At 47.2% G+C, this 12,407-nt stretch overlaps 1 long non-coding RNA gene across 1 annotated transcript; it reads right to left on the reverse strand.

The window, feature by feature from the left end:
• Positions 1-10,350: 10,350 nt before the first annotated feature.
• LOC125553967 lies at positions 10,351-11,846 on the reverse strand. The gene is made up of 2 exons (XR_007304287.1): positions 11,597-11,846; positions 10,351-11,415 (listed from the first exon to the last, which is right to left on the reverse strand). It is a non-coding gene; the product is annotated as an uncharacterized LOC125553967 (long non-coding RNA).
• Between the last annotated feature and the right edge of the window lie 561 nt (positions 11,847-12,407).

Raw genomic sequence — 12,407 nt, forward strand, 5'->3', positions numbered from 1 at the left:
TAGAGCACGGCTAGCCCTCCTCCCCTCTCTATGTGGTGTCTAGAACTAGCTTGGATCAACCCTTTGCATGGGTGTCCCGGGGGGATTATATAGGCCTACCCCCCGGGGGTACAATGGTAATCCGGCTGGGCGTGGGGCCCAACCGTCTGTGTCTACACTCGCCGGCTTCTGCGCCGGCTACTGGGGCCCGCCGGCTGGTGGGTCCCGCCGGCTGCCGGCTCCTTGGTCGACAGGCAGGCCCCACCGTCCAGGGCCTTGTCGGTGGCTGGTTACTGTTGCTCAATCCTGGTGACGAGGGCTTCGCCGAGGTGGGCGTGGCTACAGTGCCGCCGTCCGGCGGGTGATCGCTGTAGCCTCACCGCGTCTTGTCTCCCTAATGAGGGAGGTGGCAAGCCGGCTGTGGAGAGCCGGCTCTGTCGTGCGCCGACTGGGGGAGGCCTGGCCGCCTTCGGGTGTCTCTCTGCCTGAAGGGGCCCACCACCCGTGGGCCACACTGGCAGCCCGTCATGGATGACATCAGGGTCAACGTGGCTATAGTGCCACGCCGGACGGGTCATGGTCACCCGTACGGCGCACTGTGCCAGGCGTGCTTCGGGATTCGGGGGTTGCAGGCTTTACTGTAGCCACGCCCCGTCATATCGCCGTTATGTGGATGCAGACTTCGAGGGTACGATCTTGACCGCTTTGTGGGAGCTGGCTTCTTGGAGTCGGCCTTCTCGCGGCCGGCTTCTCGGAGCCGGCCCTCCCGCGGCTTTCTTCATGAGGGCTAAAGTCGGGTCGCCTTCCAATAGCCAGCCTGGGAGATAGCCGGCCAGGGGAAGGCAGCCCCACATCTTGGATTCTTGAGGGCCGGATCGGCTCGTAATTTTTTCAGAAGGGCCAGGGGGAGCCGGCTAGGCTACCCGTGGTCATTTACTCCGACACATATTCATCAATATCAATCAAGAAGGACGTACGGTATTACCTCCATAGAGAGGGCCCGAACCTGGGTAAACATCGTGTCCCTTTGTCTCCTATTACCATCGACCTTAGACGCACAGTTCAGGACCCCGTACCCGAGATCCGCCGGTTTTGACACCGACAGCTGCAGCAAGCACTAAGCATATATGGTGGCTAACATACGCAAATAAGAGCGAGAAGAGAAGCAACACAGCGGTCGAGAAGCTAGAAGTGATCAAGAAGTGATCCTGAAACTACTTATGTTCAACCACAACACAAGAACCGTGTTCACTTCCCAGACTCCGTCAAAAAGAGACCATCACAGCTACACACGCGGTTGATGCGTTTTAATTAAGTCAAGTGTCAAGTTCTCTACAACTGGACATTAACAAATTCCCATCTGCCACATAACCGCGGGCACGGCTTTCGAAAGTTTAAACCCTGCAGGGGTGTCCCAACTTAACCCATCATAAGCTCTCATGGTCAACGAAGGATATTCCTTCTCTCGGAAAGACTCGATCACTCTTGGAATCCCGGTTACAAGACATTTTGACAATGGTAAAACAAGACCAGCAAAGCCGCCCGATGTGCCGACAATCCCGATAGGATTCGCACGTATCTCGTTCTCAGGGCACACCGGATAGGTCAAGCTATGAGTAAAACCAGCCCTCAAGTTGCCCCGAGGTGGCCCCGCAGGCTGCCCAGTTCAGACCAACACTTAGAGAAGCACTGGCACGGGGGGGTTAAAATAAAGATGACCCTTGGGCTCGCGAAAACCCAAGGGAAAGTTATAGGTTGTTAGGCAAATGTAAAACCAAGGTTGGGCCTTGCTGGAGGAGTTTTATTCAAAGCGAACTGTCAAGGGGTTCCCATAACACCCAACCGTGTAAGGAACACAAAATCAAGGAACATAACACCGGTATGATGGAAACTAGGGCCGCAAGGGTGGAACAAAACACCAGGCATAAGGCCGAGCCTTCCACCATTTACCAAGTGTATAGATGCATTAATTACATAAGATATATTGTGATATCCCAACATATCCATGTTCCAACATGGAACAAACTTCAGCTTCACCTGCAACTAACAACGCTATAAGAGGGGCTGAGCAAAAGCGGTAACATAGCCAAACAACGGTTTGCTAGGAAGGTGGGTTAGAGGCTTGACATGGCAATATGGGAGGCATGATATAACAAGTGGTAGGTAGCGCAACATAGTGATAGAGCGAACAACTAGCAAGCAAAGATAGAAGTGATATCGAAGGTATGGTCATCTTGCCTGAGATCCCGCAAGGAAGAAGAACGATTCCATTAAGAAGACAAGCGGACGTAGTCGAAGGAATCCTCACAACTCCGGAACGAAACCGAAGCTAACGAGAGAAGCAACCCGGAAAGAAGCAAGCAAATAGTAAACAACCATCACATAAACATGGCATGATGCACAACCAAGTATGATGCATGTCCGATTTAAAGAGGCATGGCATGGCAAAGTGCAACAATCAATACTACACATTAAGTGGAGCTCAATATGCAACGAGTTGCATATTGACGAAACACCACATTCGATTATTTAGTTCACTCCCGGTTATGTACCCAACAATATTAAATGTTATTAAACATGGCAAGAGGTGAGGCAAAAGTAAACTACACATCTAGACAAGTTTAAATGAGGCCGGAACAACAAACAACAATTCCAAAAAGTCCCCATAAGCAATTTATGGTTTTGGTACTGTTCTGCCCTAAACACAATTTTAGAGTTGTTAAACATGCAAAGTACAGCCACCATGTTAATCTATGCATTTTTCTACCCCATTTACATAAAAAGATTATTTAAACCCGAGCTACGGTTAATTAGTTATGAATTAAATCATTTTAACATGGCATTTATGCAAAATAAACTCAAGCAGCATTCTAAGCATTTTTAACATAGATGAATGTAGCATATTATGAAACTAGATAAAATTCTAAGGAAAAGTTACATATATAAAACATTTTACACCGATGCACGGTTGTGGAGTTATGGAGTTATTAAATGCATGAAACTTAGGGGGTTTTCTGCAATTCCAAAATTCTATGGAAAAATGCTAAATTCGCAGGTAGTGGAAAAAAACATCAACGGGCCGAAACTGGATCTGGGCAAGGTTGCTCACATTGGGCCAAGCCCAGCTGGCGCAGGGGAGGCCGGCCGGTTGAAGGGGAAGTAGAGATGGGCACTGGCCGCGGCTAGAGTGGAGGCCGGCCCACCTGGCGCTGGAAGGCCTGCTGGCGAGGTCAACACGGTGGTTATGCGTGTGCTTGCACGCACGCATAGACGACGAAGGGGACGCCGGTGGCGGTTGTGACTCCGGCGAGCCAAGGCGAGGCCGGGAATGGATCAAGGACCCTGGATCTAGTGGGGCCAGGCCGGATCCGACGAAGATGAGGCCGGCGGTGGAGCTCCCTGCAGCGCCTGCGAGAGAGAGAGGGAGACGGAACGGGTGAGGGGAAGAGAGGGAAGAAAAGGGAGCACGGGGAACGAGGTGCGGGCGACCTGGGAGGAGGCGGTCGTCCTCAGCGGCACGAGGTTTGACTACGGTGAGGTCCTGACATGCTCCGGTGGCCTTGGTCACCGGCGAGCGGGGAGGCGAGGTGGTGCGGCAACCGGGTGCGGAAGCGCGGCGGCGGGGAGCGGGAGTCGCGGGCGACGGCGTGCGGGCTCTGGGACTGGCCCCGATGGGCTTGGCGGGCCTTGCCCGGGCCTGGGCGGGCGCGCGGTGGTGGGAGCGGGGCGTGTGGCAGCGCCTGGTTGGCCGAAACGGTGATCAGGTGGCGGCGCGGCCACTGGGACGCCGACAAGTGGCGGATGAGGAGGGGCTCGGCATGGAAAACGATGGGGTGGTGGTGGCTGCAGCTGCGGGACAGAGGTAGGGGAAGGTTTAGGGGTAGGTTTAGACTAGGGTTGTCCAAATTAGTAAGGAGGGGTGTTTATATAGGAGGTTTGCTAGGGTTAGGGGGTTTTCTGGACCCTCCGATGACGATCGGACGACACCGGTCGCAAGGGGGGTTAGGTAGGTGGGCTAGGTGGGCTGTGGGGAGTGCGATGGGCTGAGAGGAGAGAAAAGAAGGCAGCCCGGCAATAGTTTCCGGAGACCGAAAACGTCCGACGTTTGACCGGCTATAATGCCGCTATAAGTTTAACGGTTGGGCTATCAAACGAGCTCTGAATGTGATGAAAATTGACAGGCGGTCTACCGACAACATAAAAACACCGCATGACAACTTTCATCCCATTTTAAGAACTTTTTCCGGCCACTTATAAAATAATATTATGGACGTGCCGCGGGCGCATGCAAGTGTGTCTGGGCTCAGAACGGACAACGGAGAGAACTTGGGGAAACCGGACGGATGCAAGTTTTGAAAACATGATGATGTAATGCACATGATGACATGACAAGATGCAACATGCAAGCGAAAGACATTGCAACGACGGCGAATAACTAGAAGACACCTGGCACATCGGTCTCGGGGCATCACAACACTCCACCACTACAAGAGCATCTCGTCCCGAGATCTAGGATGGCACCGAAGGGAAACGGAAGAGGAAGAGAAGAGGTAAAACTAAGTTGCTTCTTTGACAAATGAGTGAAACCAAAGAACCTTGCAAGGTTAAACAAATTGAAAGAAAGAATACGACGAAGATGTACAAAGTTGAAAACACTCCGTTGGAAAAGAGGAACAAGGAACATTATGAGAACATTGTAGGTTGAAAGACATAAGAAAAGGGTTGCAATTGACAAGAAGTACATGCAAGCACTCTAGTTGAAACGAGATGTACAAGGAATGATAAAGATCAATTACGACAACACTCCGGTTAAACCAAGATAGAGAAGGAATAAGGATGCTATAATTTGGACAGCACTTCGACTGTAAATGGAAGGAATTGAACATGATCTTGGCAAAAGAAGAAGATGGGTCGAAGAGAGCAACATCACAATGCCTCCGGAACAAATGTAAGAATGGAATCAAAAGAACGGAGGAGAAAACAACATCTTCTACCTCAAATGAGCTTGAAAAGCATCTTTAGTAGAAGGGCCGAACGGAGTTATTGGAAAACCAACAACGAAAAGAGTAAGTTTGTTGTGGGCTTATGGGAAACATCTTGAAATTTGAGGTGAAATTCTGCCAGTAGCGGAAACAATAGATTGAATTGACATCAACAAGGAGATGAGAAGCTTATTTCATCGGGAGGACAAATGAAGAACTTGGGTCATTTATGAGCACCATAAAAAGCAACAATCCTTAGGGGAAGCTTTAAGTGAAATATAACCCAAGATAACTCCAATGAAGAGATTGATTGGTTGAAAAGATGTCTTGAGCGAAGAGAAAAAGATGGATTTAGATATGTCACTCTTGAAAACTTGTGAATCATGAAACACGAAGGGAAAATATCAACAATGACATAACACCACCTCAAAAGATGAGATATGAAAGAGTTGCACTTCGGAATGCAAGATGAAGAATGCTTGACCTCCTCAAAACAAAACATGTGTTGAGTACCATGTTTATTGTAGAGTATAGCTTGGCGGATCATAACTTCGAGAGAAAACTTGAAGAATAATTGAAGACTGAAAGGAATCCTTGATGAGCCACCATGTAGAGCCTCCATGAAGAACTCCGGTAATAAAAGAATGATCAAAAAGAAGTGAAGGATGACAATAAAATATTGAAGCCTTGCAATGATTGGATGGAGCTTTGCGACGAGATAAAGCGGAAAACTTGAAACTCCGGAAAGAAAAGATGAAACATCTCGAACCGAGACATGTGACATGATGAACAACTCAGGAAAGAAGAAACTAGATCACTTGGATGAAACGATAATAAGAATTACATTGTGTGTATCCTTCACCAATTTAAATTGATGACAAGCAACAGATTTGGCATACTACTTATTCTTGTTGAAAAAAGGACTGAATAGAGATATTGCTCAACTTGGGAAGGTCTTCAATGAACCACTTGTAGGATTGAAACAACGAATGAATTGATATGATAACCAAGGAAGAGAACTCTTGAATGAACCACCGTAAGAATTGAACATGAAAGTAGCAAAAGCACAATTCACCGGGAAGAATTGGAAAACGAATGAAGATACTTGAGGGAATTTAGATACATGAGAACGAATAGATCACGAGCTGATTAGAGAATACTTGAATGACGCACCGGTAAGATTTGGAGAACGAGAGCCGAAAGCTAGAATGAATAATTCTGAGATGATGGGCTCCGGAGAATCAAACTGAAAAGACTCCTGAATTGCTCTGGATGGGTGAAAAGAATTCTCACAATCGAAAACAATTATGAGAGGATGGCATAATGCTAGAACCATGAATCTTTGAGAGAATGGACCAAGATTTAGAGGAAACACTTCTTCAGTCTTCAAATGCAGAGAATGACGATGAGAAACACCACCACAAATTGTTGAGGCACTCCGGAATGAAAAATTAGAAAGGTTGACCCAACGATGATAGAATTTTGAAAGATCTTGGAGAAAGACATTTGACTGATGATGATTTATTCTTACATCAAACTTTAGAAGATTTAAGAATAGCTCTGAAAAAATAGAAGAGTCGGGTAAGATCCTGGGAAAAGACCTGTGGGTTAGGGCCCACTCAAAGAAAACACCGTTGAAAAGGTCACTTGGAAGATAGATTGCACCAGTTGAATTAAATGGCTTGAAAGAGATAACATCCTCAAAAGAACTTGAGCGAATCGAGAATGGAAGCTTGAATCTTCTGAGATATCTTCGGCACTCCGTAACAATTGAATAGCAAGCAGGGAATGATTATGAGGTGCACCGGCATGAGAAGACATTAGAAACGAGGAAAGGATATGATCGACAAAGCTTGAATTAAATCCACCGGAGAATAAAAGAGAATGAAGAATAATAAACTTGAAGCTCTGTTAGTATCTTCATGAGAACCACCGGGTAATAACATTGATTGAAAGGAATGAAGAGACTTCACATGAATAAAATGGATACTTGATTAAGACATCTGATTCCTTGAAGAAAAAAGGGTGGGAGGGTGGGAAAAACAAAGGCAACTTGGGGTAGATGGAATGGATACCGTTGAGAAAACTTAGAGTTGATCTTGCAAATATTGAAAAATGATCGGACCCACTTGAAGAGAAACACGCCGGTTGAAAAGAATTAGCATGACCATCTCGATGATCGAAAAGGATTAACACTCCCATAGAAATATGAGAACATCATTTGGGAAAAGGTATGGATTCAACACTTGACATTGAAGCAACTCGAATACCACAACTCAAAACAAAACAAAGATTGGCTTGTAGAATAAGCCGGAACAAACATATGATTGAGATTTCGTCCGAAGTTTTCATGGTGGGGACCACACAGGCTCCATCGTATAGCACCATAGTGTACAAGGCAGTGCACATGACATACGAAGCGTCCCCGAGTCAGCATAGCCAAGGACTCTTTAAGACACAACGAGACCACTGTAAAACCAACCGTGGATAGGCGGACCACTCGACGTCGAACCCCAATCTCATATCATGCATCTGTCGGAAAGATATCCTAGGAGCTACTTGAATTCCCACTTATAAACTCCTGAAACTTTCTGGTTATGCAATCAGGTGTTGGGGATACAGGGGAAGCATAATATCTCACCCAAACTAACAATTCCTACATCCAGCAGTATCCCTCCTTCAACACATAACCAAGAAACCTTCGAAAATCATGTACCTCAACCTTCGAAAAGCATCCGTTATACGAGTTATGGCAATACTCCCATACTCCCGCCCCAGTACTGGGTGGCGTCAAGGTTATCTCACCAACAACTGCATGAAAGAGATTTTCGATGTCGGCGAACTCAGGTATTCCAGAACTGCAATGATAAAATTGTGACGACAACACCTCGGAGCTCAACTCCCTGGGACACTGCCACAACCCCTAAATGTCAGGAGGCACCAAGAACAATGTTCTCGTCACAAGAATATCGGAACGATTCCAAGATACCTGCGTGATCCTAATTTTTTTTCATGAACTTTGAGGAGAGAAAAGTCAAAACTTCTACGTCAGGAGGCCTCACCAGAGCGACGAAGGGACTGAGGAGTAAAAAGAATCCTACTCTCCGATATATATAATCCTAAGACTCAAAACATTTTTGTTCTAGACTCAACAACGTCAGTGATTCGATCTACCAACTTGTAACACCCACGATGCGGCTATATCTCCCACGTGTCGAGGCACGACTTAGAGGTATAACCGCATGGTGGTTTAGTCGCAAGTGGGGTAATCTTCACACAATCCCATGTACTGAATAAGAAAGGGATAAAGAGTTGGATTATAATTGCCACTTCACACAAATAACAAGTTAAACATACATCATCCAGAGTACAATCAAGGTCCGACTACGGAACCAAAATAAAAGAAGACAACCCCAAATGCTAGATCCCCGATCGTCCCAACTGGGCACCACTATTGATCAACCGGAAAAGACACATAACAACGATCAAGATCTTCATCGATCTCCCACTTGAGCTCGGTTGCGTCACCTGCACTGGTATCATTGGCACCTGCAACTGTTTGGAAGTATCCGTGAGCCACGAGGACTCAGCAATCTCACACCCGCGAGATCAAGATTATTTAAGCTTATGGGTAGGATAAGGTAATGAGGTGGAGCTGCAGCAAGCACTAAGCATATATGGTGGATAACATACGCAAATTATAGCGAGAAGAGAAGCAACGCAATGGTCGAGAAGCTAGAAGTGATCCTGAAACTACTTATGTTCAACCATAACACAAGAACCGTATCCAGTTCCCGGACTCCGCCGAAAAGAGACCATCACGGCTACACACGCGGTTGATGCATTTTAATTAAGTCAAGTGTCAAGTTCTCTACAACCGGACATTAACAAATTCCCATCTGCCACATAACCACGGGCACGGCTTTCGAAAGTTTAAACCTTGCAGGGGTGTCCCAACTTAGCCCATCACAAGCTCTCACGATCAACGAAGGATATTCCTTCTCCCGGAAAGACTCGATCAGTCTCGGAATCCCGGTTACAAGACATTTTGACAAGGTAAAACAAGACCAGCTAAGCCGCCCGATGTGCCGACAATCCCGATAGGAGTCGCACGTATCTCGTTCTCATGGCACACCAGATAGGTCAAGCTATGAGTAAAACCAGCCCTCAAGTTGCCCCGAGGTGGCCCCGCAGGCTGCCCAGTTCGGACCAACACTAAGAGAAGCACTGGTCCGGGGGGTTAAAATAAAGATGACCATTGGGCTTGCGAAAACCCAAGGGAAAGTTATAGGTTGTTAGGCAAATGTAAAACCAAGGTTGGGCCTTGCTGGAGGAGTTTTATTCAAAGCGAACTGTCAAGGGGTTCCCATAACACCCAACCGCGTAAGGAACGCAAAATCAAGGAACATAACATCAGTATGACGGAAACTAGGGCGGCAAGAGTGCAACAAAACACCAGGCATAAGGCCGAGCCTTCCACCCTTTACCAAGTATATAGATGCATTAATTACATAAGATATATTGTGATATCCCAACATATCCATGTTCCAACATGGAACAAACTTCAGTTTCACCTGCAACTAACAACACTATAAGAGGGGCTGAGCAAAAGCGGTAACATAGCCAAACAACGGTTTGCTAGGAAGGTGGGTTAGAGGCTTGACATGGCAATATGGGAGGCATGATATAACAAGTGGTAGGTAGCGCGACATAGCGATAGAGCGAACAACTAGCAAGCAAAGATAGAAGTGATATCGAAGGTATGGTCATCTTTCCTGAGATCCCGCAAGGAAGAAGAACGAGTCCATTAAGAAGACAAGCAGACATAATCGAAGGAATCCTCACAACTCCGGAACGAAACCGAAGCTAACGAGAGAAACAACCCGGAAAGAAGCAAGCAACATAGTAAACAACCATCACATAAACATGGCATGATGCGCAACCAAGTATGATGCATGTCCGGTTTAAAGAGGCATGGCATGGCAAAGTGCAACAATCAATACTACAAATTAAGTGGAGCTCAATATGCAATGAGTTGCATATTGACTAAACACCACATTCGATTATTTAGTTCGCTCCTGGTTATGTACCCAACAATATTAAATGTTATTAAACATGGCAAGAGGTGAGGCAAAAGTAAACTACACATCTAAACAAGTTTAAATGAGGCCAGAACAACAAACAACAATTTCGGAAAATCCCCATTGTGCATTTAGCAATTTAATGCAAACAACAATTTAAACATACTTGGTGTTGTTATCATGATGCGGATCACATTTGCAAGTTTTATGCAATTTTTATGAAAATGTTGATAAGAGCATGTTATCAAGCATTTGTTATAGTGGCGGAAACGAAAGGGGTGCCACGGCAACAAATCCAAAAAAGATGCTAGGGAAACATATCGGTTCCGATAACTCGATTGAGATACCGATGCAAAAGAGAAGTGTGCGGATGTGTGGAACAAGTTAGAGATGGTGGGGTGATCCCATTTGCCGGGTTCCCACGAGTGGACGGCATAGCAACGAGGAGGAACAACTAATGTTCACGGGCGAATACAACATCTAAACATGCATCTCATACAACACATGCTTTCATCCACGGGTCATCGTCTCGGCGGTTATACCTTCCAGGTGCATTCTCGGAGCGGTTCGGGTTCGTAGAGGAAGTAGTGGTTCACGAGTCGAAAAGGAAGTAGTCGGGGAGCGGTAGTGGTACACGGTCATCGAGGAACTAGACGAATCCATGTCAACGGTAGTCGTACACTTGGTCTTGTCAGATCCACATCGACGGTAGTCGTTCTAGGCATCGGGCGTTGGGGTACTTTGCGTTCTTGGCGATTCCGAAGATGGCGGTAGAGGTACACATTTTCGTAGATGTTCGAGTCACCGGTAAATGAACTTGACGGTCCATGTAGTAGAACTTGGCGCATCCGAAGGGTGCGTGGTGAATCCCCGTAGTCGTACACGGGTCGTAGGAACTTGATGCATCATCATGTACTTGACGGGTCCGGTCTTGCCCTGCCAACGAGGATCTCAGCTGCATTGGGTGCAAGTTGTGCCAAGGTGGAATTTGGCAGCGAGCATGGAGGCCTCGGGCTGCGTCTTGGCGGACCGCGAGGGAGTCAACAATGCGATAGTGCAGCGAGAAGCAACCGGAGATGCACGGAGGTAGCAAAGAAACATGGTGCTTGTGGTAGTGGCTGGAGCAAGCACATCTCGACAGGAGGACAAGAGCACTCGAGGTTGTGGTGGCTTGAGTTGATGGCCAAGGGGGGCCCGAACGCAGCAGGAGGAGGCGTCAAGGGGTGACAGTGACTTGACCTGACGATGGAGCATGAGCGGGCGACATGGACTTGACGGCGAGATCCGGCAATGAGGCGTCAAAGATGGTCAAAACCAAGCCAATTCGGGTCAGGGAGGTGAGGTAGCAGGCCGGTGGTGTGGTGGTTGAGAACCTGGAGAGAGAAAAGTTAGAAGAGAAGAAAGACAGAGGGAAGGAGAGGGAGAACAGGAGGCGGGCGGAGGAGCTGCGGCCTCTTGAAGGTCGAGGTCGCCGGCGGGGGCCTGGTGGTGCGGTGCGAGGAAGGAGAGGCCGACGCATGAGGAAGGAGGCGTGCGGAGGAGGAGCTGCGGCACCTGGGCGACGCTGGTAGCCTCCGGCGGCACCGAATCGAAGGCGGAGGAGGTCGCGGGACGCCGGATCAGGAGGCAGCAGCTGCGTGCGTGTGATTGTGTGTGGTAGCGGCGCCAGGAGGAAGGAGGACAAAGGGGGGATGGGGATCGAATGAGAGGATCTCCCTGGCGCTAGGTTAAGGAGGAGGTGGGCCGGTCTGGTGGGCTGTGGGGGAAGATGGGCCGGCCTGGTGGGCTGCTCTGGAATCTCTCTTCCTCTCTCTTATTTTCTATAAACAGAAAATAACAAAGAAGAAAAAGAGATGAACGAAAGTGTTGGGGAAGAAGTTGGACACGCGGATAAATTTCCCGGACTCACAAAAATGTGCTCGTTCTGAGAAAATAGAAATGGCCAAGATTGAAAGATTAAATTCAAACTCATTTGATTTAAATTCGAATGATTTGAATAGGAAGTGAGGTTTGGGAAGGTCCAAAAATGTTCGGATTTGTGGTGGAGCTCCGGAATATGATGAAAGAATATATGGCAAGGTTGGAGACCACGAATTAAGATATGAAAGGCATTGGGATATTTTGCAAGTGTGTTTATGGGTGATTCCAAATTATTGGAATATAATTTATATAGCTCCCTAAAATATTGGGAGAATATGTTTTAAAGAGAAATCACCATAGTGAATATCCCTCGATTTAAATTAATCGAAGAACCATACAATTTAATTGGTTGAGTTTTAAGAAGAGGTGCAGTATGATATGATGCAATGCACATGATGCAAAAATGAAAGACCAAACAAATCACACGACGAATATCGGAAATCAT

This window comes from Triticum urartu, chromosome 4, assembly GCF_003073215.2.
Source record: "Triticum urartu cultivar G1812 chromosome 4, Tu2.1, whole genome shotgun sequence".
NCBI lineage: Eukaryota > Viridiplantae > Streptophyta > Magnoliopsida > Poales > Poaceae > Triticum > Triticum urartu.